Below are 6,000 nucleotides of genomic sequence, written 5' to 3' on the forward strand. Positions count from 1 at the left end.
CTGGAAGTGCCAATATTTTTGTTATGCTACATAAATTGAGCCAAAATACAGGGGCAGAGATGGAGGGGTGATGCAGGGGCAGAGATGGAGGGGTGATGCAGGGGCAGAGATGGAGGGGTGATGCAGGGGCAGAGATGGCGGGGTGATGCAGGGGCAGAGATGGCGGGTGATGCAGGGGCAGAGATGGCGGGGTGACGCAGGGGCAGAGATGGCGGGGTGACGCAGGGGCAGAGATGGCGGGGTGACGCAGGGGCAGAGATGGCGGGGTGACGCAGGGGCAGAGATGGCGGGGTGACGCAGGGGCAGAGATGGCGGGGTGACGCAGGGGCAGAGATGGAGGGGTGACGCAGGGGCAGAGATGGAGGGGTGACGCGGGGCAGAGATGGAGGGGTGACGCAGGGGCAGAGATGGAGGGGTGACGCAGGGGCAGAGATGGCCGGGTGACACAGGGGCAGAGATGGCCGGGTGACACAGGGGCAGAGATGGCCGGGTGACACAGGGGCAGAGATGGCCGGGTGACACAGGGGCAGAGATGGCCGGGTGATGCAGGGACATGCACCTCTATGTCACACTACATGTCACATTCATCCCACCTGCTACCTGTCTCGTTCATTTGACCCGGCTCCTGTTTACATCAATGGGGGAAGCCCAACCTCCGGACCGCAGCATCCTGTGGTCAGTATGGAGGTTGGACGGGGGTCACACATAGCCTCCGCTGCCGTCTGCTGTACTCTGCAGACAGCAGCAGAGTCAGGGAGGAGGTGAATGGATGTCTGTGTGCGACATCCATTCACCACACAGACAGGGGCTGGAGGGGTGCACAGGGGCTGGGGGCAGCCCAGCAGCTTACTTTGGTGCTGGGCTTGGCCCCAGCACGATGATCTGCGGTCCTGGTGGGGGTGAGCGCGGTCCCAGCGCTTGGAGATTATGTCATCTTCAAGCGCCACCTCCGTCTACACTGCAGGTAGGCACCACAGTGTAAAAGGGGCAAATCTGGGATTTTTGGTGTAAAGTACGGATTATTACCTGTTAGTACGCTTTCCTCTACTCCACCATGGCAGCCACATATGGGTTTTCCTCCAATTAGGTAGATATCTGGAAAGGGAAACACAACAGCCAAAAAAACCTCCCCTAGACACGGCCCCCTATATAAGGTCCGCCCCTTTAGTGCTCTGTGTCTCGATTATATAGCTTCCGATCATTTTTTAAATAATATTAAGGGTGGGAAACTGCTGCCATGGTGGAGTAGAGGAAAGCGTACTAACAGGTAATAATCCGTACTTTCCTCTACCTCCCCATGGCAGCCACATATGGGTAATACCATAGCAATAACACAGTAGGGAGGGAAAAAGAAAAACAAGAAATAATAATTAGCACTTCAAAGGATACGAGGTTGTCTTCACCCCTTTATTCTCCTTTTTTTTTTTTTTTTTATATTACAGCACTTAGGATTTTCCTGCCCAGTTTCGCATCACTGGAGGCTCCTACGTCTACTCTGTAATGTTTTGAAAACGTGTGCGCCGAAGCCCAGCATGCTGCTTTACAAAGCTCCTCTATTGATGCCGCACCTTTTTCTGCCCATGATGCTGCTACGGCTCTTGTCGAATGGGCCTTAATTCCTTTAGGCACCTCCATCTTCCTTATCTTATAAGCTTCAGCTATGCACTCTTTCAGCCACCTTGCTAGTGTAGCCTTCGATGCACCTAATCCTTTATTTTTTCCTTCTGTTACTAAGAAGAGCCTCTTTGACTTCCTCCAACCTTCCACTCTTTGAAGATAAATTATCAATGCTCTCTTTACGTCCAGGGTATGTAGCCTTCTTTCTTTCTCATTCCCTGGGTTAGCACAGAAAGCTGGCAGCACTATTTCTTGGTTGATATGAAACTGGGACACTACTTTCGGGAGGAAATTAGGGTTAGTTCTCAACACCACCTTATCCTGAAAGAAGTTGAGAAATGGTTCCTCTGCCCAAAGCGCCTGCAGCTCTGATACTCTCCTGGTCGATGTAATTGCGACCAGAAAAACAACCTTCATCGTTAACTTTTTGATAGGTATTTCCTGCAGTGGCTCAAAAGGCTCTTCCGTTAGTACGTTCAGTACTAGATTCAAGTCCCACGGAGCCATGGGGTTATGAAATTGCGGCCTTATCCTTCTTAGTGCCTGCACGAACCTCCTTACATATTTGTCTTCTGATATTTTTGTATCCAGCATGGCTCCTAGTGCTGAAATCTGCACTCTTAAAGAGCTGGCTGACAGCTTTTTCTCTAGCCCTGTCTGCAGGAAGTCCAGAATTGTGGGTATCGACCTAGGGTTTCTATGCCCTACCTCGCAAAACTGAATGTAAGTTTTCCAAATCTTATAGTATGTAGCTGATGTATTCACCTTCCGTGCCTTAAGCAGCGTATTTATTACTTTCTGAGAAAATCCCTTTTCTACCAGTGTTCTGGTCTCAGTAGCCATGCCATCAGACCCCAGTTGTCTGGTTGTGGTCTCGTGTAGTTCCCCTGTCTTAACAGGTCTTCCCTGTCTGGAATCTTCCAAGGAACGTCCACTGCCATTCTCACTACTTTCTGAAACCACGCTCTCCTCGGCCATAAAGGTAATATTGTTATCACCGTTGCCTCCTCTCTTTGTATTTTGTTGAGCAACCTCGATATTACCGGAAACGGAGGGAAGACATACGCTAGGCCTGTGTTCCACTGCGCCGTCAGAGCATCCACCTGACTTGCTCCTGCCTCCCAGTGCCTTGACATGAAGGTGGGTACCTTGGCATTGGCTCTTGTGGCCATGAGGTCTATAGCTGGACATCCCCATTTTTGCACTATGAGTTGAAACACTTCCTGGGACAGCTCCCATTCTCCTGCTTTTATTGCTCTTCTGCTCAAAGCGTCCGCTGCCTGATTTTGTTCTCCTGCTATGAATACTGCCGTGATGCTCTTTACGTGTAGTTCTGCCCATTGCAGCAATTCCTCCACGGCCTTCATCATACTCCTGCTCCTCGTTCCTCCTTGCTTGCAGATATATGCTACTACCGACTTGTTGTCTGACCTGATTATTACTTCTTTTTTGTATAACCGGTCCCTGAAGTTCTGGCATGCTAGATACACTGCATACATTTCTCTTAGGTTGGAGTGAAGCCGGCTGTAATGCTTGTTCCATTCTCCTTGCGTTGCTTGCCCTTGGCAGACCGCTCCCCAACCTGATTGGCTGGCATCGGTTGTAACTACGACCTGTTCGCCTGTTATGAATGACCTGCCTTTTGATATTCTTCTTGGACTCAACCACCACCGCAGATCCTCTTTTGCCTTCTTTGATATCTGCACTTTTTGCAACAGATTTTTTCCGTCGCCGTCCCATTGAGCTAACAGGCAATTCTGAAAGGCCCGCATGTGGAATCTTGCCCAACTTATGGCTTCTAGTGCAGCCGACATAAGACCTAGTATCCTTACACAGTCTCCGGTGCGTACCACCTTTTTCTTCAGAAGCCCCGCAATCTCGCTTCTCAGTTTGTAGCTTCTTTCTTCCGTCAGGCGTACTGTCATTTTGACCGAATCTATTACAAACCCCAGATACTTCACTGTGTTGTCTGGTTCTAGTTGGCTTTTCTTTTGGTTCACGATCCATCCGTGTTCTTGCAGGTAGCTTATCACTCTGTCTGTATACTCTCTTGACTGTTCTGCAGACCTCGCCATGACAAGTAAGTCGTCCAGGTATGCCCATACTGGAATGCCTTCCTTTCTTAAATTTGCTATCAATACTATTAGAACCTTTGTAAAGGTTCTTGGCGAAGTACAGAGGCCGAAGGGTAATGCTGTGAATTGATAAGTTACTCCTTTTAGGCGAAATCTTAGGTACTTCTGATGCGACCGATTTATTGGAATATGCAGATAAGCGTCCTTTAGATCTATCGTTGTTAGAAACGCCTTCTCTTTTATATCCGGGAGTATTGTACGTACTGACTCCATCTTGAACCTTTGTGTTTTTACAAAAGTATTTAGCCTTCTTAAGTCTAATATTGTCCTGAAGCCCCCCGTGGCTTTCCTCACCACGAAGAACCTGGACTGCCATCCTTCGTTTTCTTGGTCTTGTGGTACCACCACTACCACTCCTTGATCTATCATATTTTTGAGGCTTTCTATCAGTGCCTTTCTTTCTTCTGGATTCTTCGGAACCGGTGATTCCTCCTTCCAGCATCCTGGTGTCTTTATGAATTCTATTTTGTAACCTGATGAGATAACTTCTCTCACCCAGTTGTCTTCTACTGATTGGTCCCAGACAAGATGAAATTCTCTTAGTCTGCCCCCAACCTTTAGCTTGGCGTCATTGTGACATGTTTCGGAATCCGAATCTTCCTTCTTTGCCCCTTTGGCCACGAAAGGATCCCCTATTACTAAACCAGGGTCTTCTGTACCCCCTTCCTGGCCTGTATGCTCTTGCTTCCTTGAAGTCCGTTGTCTGAAACTTTTGTTGTCTGACAAACGGCCTCCTTGTAGACTTTTCCTGTGGAAGCCATGATGACTTCCCTCCTGAAGTTTTAGATATTATGTCGTCTAGATTTTTTCCAAATAGGTAGTCGCCCTGAAAGGGCAGGGACACTAATTTATTTTTGGATTGGGCGTCTGCCACCCATGGCTTCAGCCAGAGCGCCCTTCTGGCTACAATTGTTGCCGCATTACTCCTTGCTGCTAGCCGCACATTGTCCAGGGAGGCATCACATATAAATTCAATAGCTACCTGCATATTTTGGATTACTTTCAGCAGCTCTGACCTCTTAATCCCGTCTAGTAGGTCCGACTCCAGGTCTTGGCACCACGGCCTCAGAACTCTGGATGTTACTGCCACCGCCGAGGAGGCTTTTATGGCTGCTCCTGAAGTTATATATTGCTTCCGTAGGCACATCTCTAGTTTTCTTTCCATTGAATCTCTAAACACGTTTACGTCTTCCAATGGAAGGGTGGTTTTTCTAGAGATACGGGCAATAGCTGCATCGACCTTGGGTACTGTCTCCCATTTTTTAACTTGCTGATCCTCAAACGGGTACATCTTCGTAATCCTTAAAGGTACCGCCACCTTTTTATCTGGACTATTCCATTCCTCTTCCACAATGTCCTTCAATGGTTTAGACAAGGGAAAGGTTTTACCTTTCTTCTTTTTATCTCTGAATAGAAGATCTTGCAATTTTCCCTCTTCCTGAGGGTCCTCAATCTCTAAGGATTTGTTAATCAGTCCCAACAGATTATTCAATAAATCTGGGTTGAATTCCAGATCAGCTTTATCAGAAGGAAGCTCACCTTCCTCTATTTCTTCTCCTGCAGCTATGCCTTCTGCCGGTTCAGAACCTTCTGAGTCCTCTGATGGAGGCTCTCTGGGTCTCTTTTTGGACATTTTTTCCAAATCACCCTTTGATACAAACGTATCAGCTAATGCTGATCTAAGCATGGACACCAAGTCACTCATTTGCTCTGGTGCCAGAAATTGCACCCCTTTGCATTTGTCACAGACTGATCCAATTGTTTTGTCAGGTAGTACTTTATCACAGACTGAACATTTCCCCGTGTGCAGTTTCTTATGTTTTGTTTTTGCCTCCGCTTTGCTTGATTCTCTGAAAGGTATGGAGACAACACTAAGTTCCATCTAATCCACTCTCCATATAAGGAGCATCCAAACTATGACACAAAAAAACTTGAAAAACTATACATCCCCTGGCTTACCCTGCCTTCGGAGTTTGTTTCTTTTCCTCCTCCATAGTAACCACTGCACCTCTATGCAGGAAGAAAAAGACAATGTACTGTCATTCCATGTAATTGGAGGAGGTAAGCCAGCGCCCCAGCAGCGCTGCTGCTTGTAGGGGCCTTACCTGGTCAGCTGGCAGTCTGGACCGACACACTTCCGTTACAAGGTCCTGCGCAATCCCCCTCCTGATGGCAGTGAGTACTCGGCGCTGTCTCCCTGTCAGCGTCCCTGTTATGTAGCGCGCCATTTCCCGCGCTGGCTACCGCG

The sequence above is a fragment of the Crinia signifera genome, chromosome 5 (genome assembly GCF_055691185.1).
Source record: "Crinia signifera chromosome 5, ASM5569118v1, whole genome shotgun sequence".
In the NCBI taxonomy this organism is placed as follows: domain Eukaryota; kingdom Metazoa; phylum Chordata; class Amphibia; order Anura; family Myobatrachidae; genus Crinia; species Crinia signifera.